Source organism: Xenopus laevis, chromosome 3S, assembly GCF_017654675.1.
Source record: "Xenopus laevis strain J_2021 chromosome 3S, Xenopus_laevis_v10.1, whole genome shotgun sequence".
Lineage (NCBI taxonomy): Eukaryota > Metazoa > Chordata > Amphibia > Anura > Pipidae > Xenopus > Xenopus laevis.
Window position 1 is genome coordinate 118,291,117 of NC_054376.1, and position 13,417 is coordinate 118,304,533.

Consider the following 13,417-nt stretch of genomic DNA (forward strand, 5'->3'; position numbering starts at 1 on the left):
ATAATACTGAATTCTCAAACAACTGTAAACAACTGCAACTTGGCCAGACCACAGCAAAAAACAGAATAATTTAATTCCTTTTAATAAACTGACTTTTTTTAGGTCTATTGTATCATTTCCATTAGCCGAAGGTGAAAGTGTATGCATAACCAAGGTGAAGGACGTTTACAGAGAAGCATAACTTGAGTGTCCTTTACATCATCCTAAAAATTATGGACCTGACAGGTCAATGCCATAAAATCAGTGTCGGACTGGAATGCCAGGGGCCCACTAGAAAGCCTAACACTGTGGGCCCACCAGAAAACCGTGGGCCCACTTTCCAAACTTGTATTCCTCCCTCCTCAACCCCTTTATTCTTCTAGTCTTTTATATCTACTTACTATATTTTTCCAGTATTAAGCATTATCATAAAATATGCTAAATGGTTAGAAGCAAGAGGGCCCACTAACATCTGGGCCCACCGGGAGTTTTCCTGGTATCCCGGTGGGCCAGTCCGACACTGCATAAAATTACATAGGTTGATATTTGTAAAAGTCCTAATACCATTTCATAGATACCCCATTTTTGATAGGATATCTTTGGCAAGCTATGTGAATTTGGTTTCCTTAGTGTATGACTTTGGAAACCTTTGGAAGTAAAGCTACATGAATTATCGTCACTTTTTCCTTGCCTCAAGTGCAGAAGCCTATGCAATCACATAGCTGGAAGGAAAGCATGTTTTCTATTCACCCTAAACCAGACAAACTGTTTATATCAATAAGTCGAAAAATTTCAAGTGGAGCAACATTATGCTTATTTATATAATTAAAACTCAAATGATTAAGTATGTATGCAATATATTCTGTTGCACACTTGTTGTCCTTCCATGTTTAGAAAAATAAGAAAAAAAGTACAAAAAAAGGTGCATTTTGCCATATATTCTATATTTGTGCACTGCCATGATTTGTGTTCGTCAAAACAGAATGCCAAGACTTCATTCCACCATGAAGTCAGCACTGCCTGGCTTTAGTGTTTATACTCATGTATTCTTCTTTACCTGATTCATGGAATAATACCGCAGGAAACCAATTTTTTAGTCAAGGACCCGACCGGGACTTGCAACCCCCGACCCGGACCCACAACCTGCATTTTTACACGCTTGGATCCAGTACAGGCCCCGACTTCCAACCCAATCCACAACCCACTTACCACTATTAAACAGGAATTGTTGTCGCTACAAACCGGAAGTGTCATCATCAGAAGTGAGTGGGGACAGAACAAATGTTTTTAAAAACGATTAAAGGAGTAAAATATAGATGATATTGATAATATAACATATTGTATAAATTATAAATGAAACACACAATCACACCCTTGACCCACTGTCCCAATCGAAATTTAAAGCTATTTACTTACAATATATAAGCTCTTAAAGACTACATTAAAGCTATAAATAAAATAGCAGGGTTTGCATTTACCCTCTTTACAATAACAAAAAAAGATTCATATTTGTGTATATTTGTTAATATTTGTGTTTCTGTTGCATTGTAATTCAGCCTCTCTGCTGCCTGACCTTTCCAAAAAGCAAAAACAAAATATTGTTTCAATACACGGGAATGTATAGTTCATCTTTGGACGCTCAAGCAATGTGTCTCTGCTTATCGAAATTTTGTATTTCATGAATCTTTACCTAATAAATGTGACCGATGCCATCACATTTCTGCTGTGTTGCATTATGGAGCGACTGTGGATCGTTGGCAAAATTGCTCACCATTAGACATTTATAAATAAACTCTGCTGACTGCAAAAAGCTTAGATATCTTAAAAAGGTTACCTCTGCTTTGTAAAAAGAAAAAGAAAAAAAAAAAAAGTTTGGATGAAGTTTTACTGTCATGCCTTGGGGTTTACAGTCATTTTTATTAAATAGTGGATTATGTACAGTACACCTTCTCAAATTTACAGGACAAAGATATTACAAAACCCATCAGAACTTTAAGAACACAAGTCATGTTATACAGGGCACAGGAATTCAAAGTAACTTTTAAAAGCCTTATGAGCATTAATCCTGATCATTAACACCTATATTATATACAATTTAAATTTTCAAAACACAAATAGAGCTAAATCCACCTAAATCTGCCATAATGTTGTACGTTATTGTCCTCTTTCAGATGTGCTGAATACAAATCCCTACATGTGAGATCCCCACTAATATGAACACAGAAATAGCATGGAGAAACAAGCAGGCGGCTATATTTGATATTGCATAAAAATCTGCACTCCCTAGGCACAGTCTTATGGGCATGGACAGAAATATTTCAAACTCATGATACACTGCTAGAAGATAAATGTTATCAGGGGAACAGCACTCTGCATACTATCAGCCCTCCATGCTTACACATTTGCACGTATGTGCCTACCCATGCACCTACCATTGTGGGCAGTGGACATCCACATTTTTCTACAGAAGGTGGCTATAGAGGAAACTGACCTGTGGTCCAGGCCCCCATTGGGGAAGTGGGTTCTGCTTCCTCTATAGTGACACCTCTGCAGGGGAGCAGTGAATTTTCCCCTATGTATGCCTGATATGGCTATTGATCTGGCTTCTACCTAACATTTATACCATATACACTCACAACAGAGTCAAAACTAGAAGTTAGAACTAGAAGTTACTGGGTGCAAAGTATGGTGTATTATTGTACACAACTATACTGAAACTGTGAATTGTTCAGGGTCCCCACCAGACCCTGTACACTCCTAAACTCCTGGCACCCTTTATTTTACTCTCATGCTTTGCACCTATAAATGCAAATAAGTGCTAACTCTCTCTTTCAGAGGCTGTCCCTTGAGGCTGTCTTGGAACCTTCCACATGTGCAGTCCAAAATGGTCCTGTGGAGCTGAGCTCAATGAAAATACATGAACAACACTCACTGGAAAATACCCTGGACAGTGTTTTTTAGCATGTGTAACTTTCCTTCAAAGGTCTGGAAGATTTCTTTAGCTTTGATATTATTCTTACTAGAATCCTTGCACAATGTTGTAAACTAATTATTTTCAAAAAAATTGGGGGGCCCACTGATTTTACTGTCTTTTTACTGATTTCTCATTATTTTACATTTAGAGGCCTATTTACTAATATTTGAATTAGTATTTTTTAAACAAATTTCAAAACTTTGTGTCTTTTCTTAAAAAACTCAAAATATTCGACATTTATTAAGTGTAAAAACTACGAAAAACTCTAATACAAAAAATTTGCCAAGTAAAAGCCGCCAAGGCTGTATAGAAGTCAATTGGACCATTTTTAATCAAATCAGACTTAGAGGTTTTTGACTTTTTTTGCTAATAATTGTCCAAAAAGCTGAAATTTTTAAAGGTTTCCGTACTTTTTAGTGCATCGTTCAGGTTTTTTTTTCATTTCTTGCTTTTTATATTCAGATATTTTAATAAATGACATGGCATTTGCAGTTTTACAGAAAGTTAATTTATCTGTGGACTCTAAAACCTTGCTAAATGTGCCTCTTACTAAAACTTGACTGTTTCTCACTATAATAAAAAAATTTATTCAAACAAACTCCCAAATCTGAATGCCCTTAATTTACCAATAAATGTGATAAAAAAAGTTGGCCGGGAACTTTTCAAAGTGTTAAAGGATATCTGCCATTGACTTTTACAAGATTTTAACAGGTTTTAGCTGGAGTATGTTTGGATTTTAGCAACTTTGGAGCAAAATAAATCTTGAAAAAGTTTCTTTTCCTTTAAAAATTTGAGTTTTTTTGTCTCTAAAAACTCATCCACAAAAATTTGAGGTTTTATAAATAGGTCCTTAAGTTCAAGATTTATTATACCTGGAAAAGTCTGAATCTGAAAATCCAGCATCTCAGACCTACTGAGGTTGTATATAAGTCAATGGGAGAGGTCCCTATCCTACTTGAAAGTTTCTGTGGTCTGCCCTGGAATAAGCCCTAAAATCCAACTATTTTGGACTTTCTGGGCAGAAATCCAAAAAAATTGTTCTTTTCAAGAAAAGCCAGAAAAATTGATTGATCTGGGAAAAAAATTGGGAAAAATCGCATGATTCAGATTTTTGCTTGATTTTTTAGTGTTTGTCCACAATCCGATTAAATTATGCTTTTTTTAATAATAAATAAGGTCCAATCATGGATTCTAATTTTGTCTGACTTTTTTTATGAAAATAATCAGAAAAATTCAGATTTTGTTAAATAAGGCCCTAAGGGGCAGATATATCAAGGGTTGAATAGTAAAATCTAATTCCCAATTTTCGAGTTTCAAAATTCAAACATTCACATTTTTATCCTCCTATTCAAATGTAAATTTGAATGTGAGATTTATCGCATCTCGACCATGAAAACAGTCATAATTAGAATATTCACCGCCTAAAACCTGCCAAGTTCATGTACAAGTCAATGGCAGAGGTCCGTTGAGCCATTTGGAGATTTTAATAGCCTTCCTGACATTCAAGTATATTTTTCGGGATTCAAATTTTTGGGTCAGAACCATTCAATTGAATATTAGACATTCTTATTTTTTCTTAAATAACCTCCCATTCGAATTGTAAGTATATTAGAATTAAAAAAAAATCACATCAATTCGAAAATTCCATGTGTTGCTTGAATCTAGGTTTGCAATTAAGCTTTTAATTGTAAACAATTAATAGATTATGATTTTTGTATGTGAAGCATTAGTCAACTAGAGGAACCTTTTCTGACCATAAAATATGTCCAATATGGCAAACTCCAGCTTGTATGCTTTTGAATCAAAATAGGCATGATTCAGCATTGCTTTAGCTAAATAAACTTCCATTCCTGCTATTCAGAATGGCCAGGAATTCACTACAAACAGACTAGTTCAAGCAATTAACCCATGTGTTCATCCAAGGGACATGTAAAAAAAATATTTTCAAATAGCCCCAAAAGCTGTGATCCGTGTCAGATTATGAGCTGGTATTTATTTACTGAAAATTCATTTGAGAACCCTAGCAAAACATCAGCTAGCTTGTGATTCCCAAATGCAGTAACCTCTGTCATATTCTGCGATCCCGCAGCACTTTGTCAGGAGAAAATAAAGGAAACATTGAAATCTTTTACAATCACACAGCTTCTTGTTTTCCCAGATCTTCTGAAGATTAAATTAAGTGAGGAAGAGCAAGCATTCAGCTATCAAAGTACTGACCCTTTTGTTTTTCAAAGCACTAAAGTCTCACTAATTGCTATGACTTCTGATTATGAATACAAATCAGAAAACATTGTCTTCGTTTTTTTCCAGTGGGAGTCTTGTCAAGAAGCAGCTTTACCATATGATCAGTGCTCTGCTGAAGAGGAAAAGGAAGAAAACAAGCAATGCCATAGGAGAGCAAAGGTTCACACAAGTACTGTTAGAATATTCTCCAGTTGCAAATATTTTATTTATATGTAATCAGGAAAAAGGAAAAAAAGAAATATTGCAGCTCAGATGTCAAGTACCCAAATCATTTAATTTCTGGGGGTGGGTTAATTTCATTTGGAAAAGGTGCATTTGAAAAAATTGAGGATGTAATAAAATAATTCTAATGCTGAAAACAAAGATAATGATGAAACTCATACCTGTATGGGAAAGAAAAACCTACAAATTATGATAACTAGACCAGGTAGATCGGGATCTATCAGTAGACCTTTAGCTGGTGAACAGTAGAGCTCAAGAAACTGTCAACAATAAGCTTGTCTATATCATCCTACTGCCTCAGGTGAAAACAGCAGCTATTTCAAATAAATTTTCCCAGAAGTGCCGTCTGTCTGTGGAGTGTTTGTTATATCACCCAACTGTTTCATGCTTTTCATTCAGATATTTATTATGTTAAGGTTACATAAGAAATTGTTGTTAAATTTGTTGTTAATTTTCTCATAAATCATTTATATCAAAGGTATAAATCAATATTTAAGTGATATTTTCCACGGAGCAGATTGCTAACATAGCTTTTATGGATTTAGATCATAATGGGACAACATCACTAAAAGTAGACCTCTCATTAGTAAAGTATGGGCACTCCTGACCTAGACTATTAAACTTATAGTAAGTATAATGATGCTATTAATCTCACTATGGGGCCGATTCACTAACTTCGAGTGAAGGATTCAAAGTAAAAAAACTTCGAATTTCGAAGTATTTTTTGGGCTACTTCGACCATCGAATGGGCTACTACGACCTTCGACTACGACTTCAAATCGAACTATTCAAACTAAAAATCGTTTGACTATTCGACCATTCGATAGTCGAAGTACTGTCTCTTTAAGAAAAAACTTCGACCCCCTAGTTCGCCATCTAAAAGCTACCGAACTCAATGTTAGCCTATGGGGAAGGTCCCCATAGGCTTTCCTAAGTTTTTTTGATCGAAGTATATTCCTTCGATCGTTGGATTAAAATCCTTCAAATCGTTCGATTAGAAGGATTTTATCGTTCGATCGAAGGAATAATCCTTCGATCGCACTATTTGCGCTAAAATCCTTCGACTTCGATATTCAAAGTCAAAGGATTTTAATTCCCAGTCGAATATCGAGGGTTAATTAACCCTCGATATTCGACCCTTTGTGAATCGGCCCCTATGAATCCTCCTAGTTTCCCTCAGTGCTTTTATTACATAGACTATTTTAATAATGAGACTATTTTAATTATTATCAGGAATGCTCGGGATCTGTGGATTTCCGTAATTTGGATCTTCATACATTAAGGGACAGATTTATCAAGGGTCGAATAGAAAATTAGAATTTTCAAAAAATGTTATGGTCAAAACTGTCAAATTCGACTAGGGAGTTATTCAAATTTGATTTGAGTTTTAAAAAAAATTCAATTCAATTAGATTTTCAAGATTTATTATATTTTGACCCTTTAAGATCTCAAATTCAAATATTCGCCACCTATAACCTGCTGAATTGCTGTTTAAGTCAATGGGAGAAGTCTGTGGGGGTCAATTTGGAGTTATTTGCAGCCTTCCTGACATTTTAGGTTTTTTTTGGAGAAAAAACTCAATTTGAGTTTAGTCGAATTCTAATTGAGTTTTAGACATTCACATTTTTCTGAGAAAAAACTCAAATCAAGTTTTTTAAATTCGAATTTGATTACATTTTTCGGTAGATTTAAACCCCCAGGTCCCAAGCATTCTGGATCACAGGCCCCATACCTGTATTTGTAAATCTAGCAATAAAGTTGCAACGATACATTTCAATGAATGCATAGTGATTAAGACAGATCAGACATATGCATTTATCTGTCTATCTATTCATCTATAGAGAAAGATAAAAGAATCAAATAGAGAAAAATACATATTTGGTATTCCTGCAGTTATTTCTCAGTACAGGAGACAGATCATGCTGGCTTCTGGTGCTTGGGGGTAATTTATCAACCTTCAATTTTTTTTTTGCACAAAATCTTACAAATTTTAATTATATTTTCAAAATCTCAAATGTTTGTTATTTATTAATCAGAAAAAAACGTGAATGTAAAACTATGGCATCTAAAATCTTGCAAGTTCATGTAGAAGTCAATGAAAGTAGACAAAATTCAAGCTGAGCTTGTAAACTACAAGTATTCAAGTTTTTACACAATTGTATTCAAGTCTTTAATATATATATATATATATATATATATATATATATATATATATATATATATATATATATATATATATATATATATATTAAATTGTGATCTTATTCACAGTAGAAAAAAATAAGCCTAGTAATGTACTAGCAATTTTTAGGGGTCTATTTATTAAAACTCAAATTTTTGAAGATTTATTATGCTCCAATGCTGCTAAAACCTGTCAAACTCATGTAAAAATTTCATAGTCCACCAATTGACTCCAAATAAGTTCTAGGAGGTCCCCCATAGGCTAAAACAGAAATTAGGCAGGTTTTAAATGGCAACTGGTTGAAGTCGAATTTTTAAAGAGACAGTACATAAATTTTGATATTCGAATATTAAACTTTTTGAATTTTTTTCCAATTTGAATCGAATTTGGACTTTTCCCTAGTCGAAGTACACAAAAAACAGCTTAAAATTCGAGTGTAATAGTAGATACCATTACCAGTCAACCAGACGTAATGTCAACAATCACAGACATGTTTTTATGAAATTAGCAACATGGGAGCCTTTTTTTCCTATTGAAATAGCAGTTGTAGCCTAGTGGATAGGAGGTCCTCTAACAATGTAGTGCATGTGTGTAGCAGTGAAAAATGCATGTCATTTTGCCCTCCCAATTTCTATTGGTAGCCCTAAAGCAGAAACAAGGTGTCAACAAAAAAACACCCATAGACTCTAATGCAGTTTGCTACAGAAATGACGCATGACAAAATATTCACAACAAAACAGTTTTGATAATTTTTCCAGTCTTGTGAATTTTTCAGTGAAGTAAAATGGGGCCGATTAACTCATCACAATTCATGTAATGTTCACAAGGCAATTACTAATGTTAATACTAATACCTGTAATCTGAACAATCAATAAAATTAAAATTAAAGTGGTGTGAGCATTTTCCTTTTATATAAAATGTCAGGTATGTTGAACTGCAACACAATTCTGCTGATTACCATAATGTATGATTTATATACTTCTCTTTGATTGATACTTTAGACTTTCTAAGACCCACTAAGCTGAACTTATCAACATGTACTGTAGACCTGTGGCTATAAGTCTGAATATCTAATATGAAGTCATCAAAGTTCTACAAGGCTGTTATTTCAAGCTTCGATCATCCAATCCAGGATCTAGGATACTATTTATACAAGTATCACAGTCTGCTCCTACTACAGTGGGCAGCTCATCCTTGAACAAAAGATCATTACGGCGGCAATTACCCGATCTGTGCTCTGTGTAGCAATTGCTGTGCATTAGTTAGCTGGAAAAGAATATGGAATATCAGGCCTCTGGGAAATAAATCAGCTACATACATTTTATACACTGTATCAGTAGCATCTCAAAAGTCTGTGCAATGCATTTTTCATTGTGTAAATGATGAAAATATGTAGTCAAATTAATTTCCCATTTTACACAATATGCTTCTTTGATGATGCAATTCATATTTTAATGTTTGCAAAGCTACAGTTATAGATATACAGTATTTCAGTTATAAGGATGTTCTGGTTGCTTGTTATGGGTGTTTACTAAGACTTCAAAAGCTTTCACAGGTTATACACCAAGCCCAAAGATTCTTAGAATATGACAATAAGTTAAACAAAACTCATGATACTTTTGTATTAATAACATAAAAACATTCTAACAAATGGTGCTTATTAGTGGCTGCAGTTATTTTTTGTGCTTTATTCTTCTACTTGAGTTGTATGAGGATAGTAGAAGATCCATTAGAGTTGCCTTAAAGTTTCTTGACCATTATAAATGTACTTGCCATGAGTACTTGGCCTCTTGGGACTCCTCAGACTCCTCCTTTTAATAACTATTCATCTTACAATAGGAGTTACATTATTCAATGTATAAACAATGTGTTTTTGAGGTCAATATATGTAAATGCAAGAGAAACAATTTGCAAAAAAAAAAAACACTGTTGAATAGTTATCCATCATCCCTGAACAAAGTAATCCAGCTAGGTTGCAACCCCTGAATGGCTTCTCTACCCCAAGATCAATCATGGATACCCAAACTGAGACCCTCCGTCTGTGCTGATTTACAACCTTTAGTATTCAATAACAAAGGACCAGTAATATCAACAAAAAAAAATTAAAATTTGTTAGCATGCATTGAAAAAAAAACAACCAAGCCAAATTAAACTTTAAAAACACATTGAATAAAAAACACCAACAAAAATGAAATGTTAAAATTGAAAAGCCTTTATTAAGAAATAACTTACCGAAACTCTGCTTGCACTCTTCTTCAAAAAAGTTGATCCATCATGCAGCACTCGATTTCTCCTCCCTGCCTACCTTATAGGAGATAGCCAGGGAGGAGCAATCGAGCGCCACATGATGGATCATTGCCCTGCTGCCTTTTCTGAAGAGGAGCGGAAGTGGAGTTTCGGTAAGTTATTCCTTAATAAAGGCTTTTCGATTTTAACATTTCATTTTTGTTGGTGTTTTTTATTCAATGTGTACTTATGAACTTTAAAAAAAAAAAATATTTAGATGTTACTGGTTCTTTAATGTTGTGGGTGGATTTCCTTGTTTTGTAGCAATTAGAGATGATCCCAAGGTTGCACATCCTATGCACTTTGGTTATGATTGTGGTTTTTAAAATTGTGTTTGTGTTGAAAATGCACACAATGGTACTGAATGCACCTAGTCCTTAGATTCCAGGATTTGTCAAACAGATTTCCATAACGAACATTTATGTATTACATCACAATGAGCCCCTTTGTTTAAAAGGTATTACAAGTTGTTGAGAGGTCTGTTACTGTTATACGGACCAGTAAATGGTTATTGACCTGCTCTCTGATTTCTAATATCCTTATCATTACAATTGGGAGTACAAATGCATTAATGATATCCTTGTGTAATATATGCTCTTCATGCATTATTGCCTCTTAGTTAATATTTTCCCTAATCAAATAAGCATAATGAGAAAAAAAACTGCTTTGTGGGCAATTTTATCGTATATGATTATTAGCATTAATCATTTTGTAAAATATTGTCTTTTCTCATCAACTATACCTAATATTAAACAATGTTGTAAACTGCTATTGCAGCACATTACAGTTATACTGAACTAAAGAAAAAAATATGTAGTGTTAGTAACAGCACCAAATGGGAGATAATGAGAAACTAATTTCAATGAACAGGGACTTCTTTAGGTAAAATACAGATTTTAATTTTCTTTCTGTAAGTTTCAGTAAACTGTCATAATTATTATGCTTAATTAAAGCCAACAAATTACACAGGAATGTAGAAATATTATTCCTCATCAAGCTGAGCTTCCAACAAAACCTCCTACCACATGAACAGCACATATTTTTATACTCAGGGCCGGGCCAAGCCGAGAGAGAGAGATAGATCATAGACATACAGATAGATATACAGTATAATTTTCCTCTAAAAAGTTTATCTAATTCATCTAAAATGTCCTGTCTCCGTCACTATGAGAAGTGAATCAATAGGCATTTTACTCGCCGTTCAATCACGACACTGTATAAGTTCTGGAACTTGTTTAATGATGATGATTAGTGATGGGCGAATAAATTCCACACTTCACCGACGGCGAATAAATTCGCAAAACTCCTGCGAAAATTCAACACTATTTGGACACCCATTGACTTTAACGCCGGCATCAAAATTGACGCTGCCGTCTATTTTTGAGTTTCGCTGACTGTATGAGAATTTTTTCATTAATTTTGTGGAAAATCCGCACATTTTTCAGCAAAGCGAAACGGGATAAATTCATCCATCACTAATGATGATCCAAAGAAGTTAGAACTGTAGACACAAACAATACAAAAAAGACATTAGAATACATTCTGAATACATAAGATACAGATGAAATACATGTATGGGACCTGTTATCCAGAATGCTCAGGACCTGGGGGTTTCCGGATAACAGATCTCCGTAATTTGGATCTTCATACCTTAAAGCGATACTGACACGTTCCTATAAAAATCAAAGGAACTTGTCAGTATAAAGTAAATGCTGCACATGTAATCGTTCCCCCGAAAAACCCTACCACAAAGCCTCCCCCAGCCCCACAAACCTGTGTGCTGCCGACCCGCTGACTCTACTAACAGATCTTCTGGGTTGCTTCAGTGATTTTGGGCTGGGGGCGGAGCTATCCTTCCATAGGCTGAATTCATGTTTTCATTCGTAATCAGCCTATGGATGGGCCCCACCCCCAGCCCAGCATCACTGAAAAGGTTTAGAAAATCTTTTAGCAGTGTTGGAGGGTCGGGTGAATGCAGGTTTGCGGGGGCTGGGGACAGCTTTGCCGGGGGATTTGAGAGGAACAATTATGGGTGCATCATTTACTTGATACTGACACGTTCTTATGATTTTTATAGGAACGTGTCAGTATCGCTTTAAGTCTACTAGAAAATCATGTAAACATTAAATAAACCGAATAGTTTGGTTCTGCTTCCAATAAGGATTAACTATGTCTTAGTTTGGATCAAGTACAATCTACTGTTTTATTATTCCAGAGAAAAAGGAAATAATTTTTTTAAAAGTCGGATTATGTAATTACAATGGAATCTATGTGAGACGGCCTTTCCATAATTCGGAGATTTCTGTATAGCGGGTTTCTGGATAATGGATCCCTTACCTGCACAATAAAAACATCTGATATGCGTTATTAGGTTTGCCACCTGGCCGATATTTTACCAGCCTGGCTAAAAATGATGGTTGATCCCAATGTTATTAATAGGGAAAAAAGGTGAATATATAGGAAGGCCGATATTTTTTTACAGAAAAGGTGCCAACCTATGCATTATGATTATACAGTCCTACCGAGGCCTAACACAGGTGTCTGCTGAGAGGGAAACATTGAGTAACACATTACAACTAGGATGCACATAGCAGTAAAATACACATTGAATAATGAACAGGCATTAAGGCAAAAAATAAAATGTACCAATGATGCTTGGATAGGCCTGCTTGGAATCGAGGATGGGTGAGGATTTTACTGATTCTAGTGAAGTGTGGCTGTTACCACAGAAATGGCTGCTTTCTCCCTACACCAGGAAGTGATGCAATCAGGGGTGATAGAGAGAATTTCAGAATAGATAATAAAGAGCTTCAAGGCTGCAGTGCTAGAAAGAAACAGAGGGTTAGCATAGATACTCAATACACGCCTATAAGAAATCATTACATATGAATACATTTACAACACTCAAAGAATCATTATACATGGAATACGGACAGAACTACTGCTGTTGCAGCACATAAGTCATAACATTTTATTTATTATGCTACATTATGCTACAGAATATGCATATACCTATAATTTACTGGTTTGGGTTTGCCGTAGTTCACTGTAATAAAAAAAACGCGCTTAAGTCATCCAGCTCAGCAGTAAAATAATGCAAGTGTTTTATGGGTATTTTACAATAACACAGGTTTTCATACATTAGGTTTACAATTATGCAGCTATTTTATGCAAGTTACTATGCTTGACTGAACACTCAAATAATTATGCTAACTAACATTTACTTGCAAACTTAAAATTAAGCTCCTAAGTACACTTTATGTAAACTTAAATGTAAAGTATTATATATGTTTTTGTATCTGTTTATATTATAGTGTTATTAAAGTATCAGAGTATACCCTGACCTGAATAGAAAGAGAAGTCGCAAAAAAAATCAGTTTATGGGCTATTGGGGTCAGTGACCCCCCACTTTAAAGCAGAAAAGAATCAGAAGACTAAGGCAAATAATTAGAAAGAATAAAATGAATACCAATTCAAAAGCAGCTAAAAATTGGTCGTTCTATAACATACAAAAAGTTATCTTAATGCGC

At 34.7% G+C, this 13,417-nt stretch overlaps 1 long non-coding RNA gene across 1 annotated transcript; it reads left to right on the top strand.

Annotated features, from left to right (window-relative positions):
• Nucleotides 1-2,818: 2,818 nt before the first annotated feature.
• Nucleotides 2,819-5,791, top strand: LOC121402079. Its single transcript, XR_005966521.1, has 2 exons — nt 2,819-2,962; nt 5,264-5,791. It is a non-coding gene; the product is annotated as an uncharacterized LOC121402079 (long non-coding RNA).
• The last annotated feature ends 7,626 nt before the right edge of the window (nt 5,792-13,417 follow it).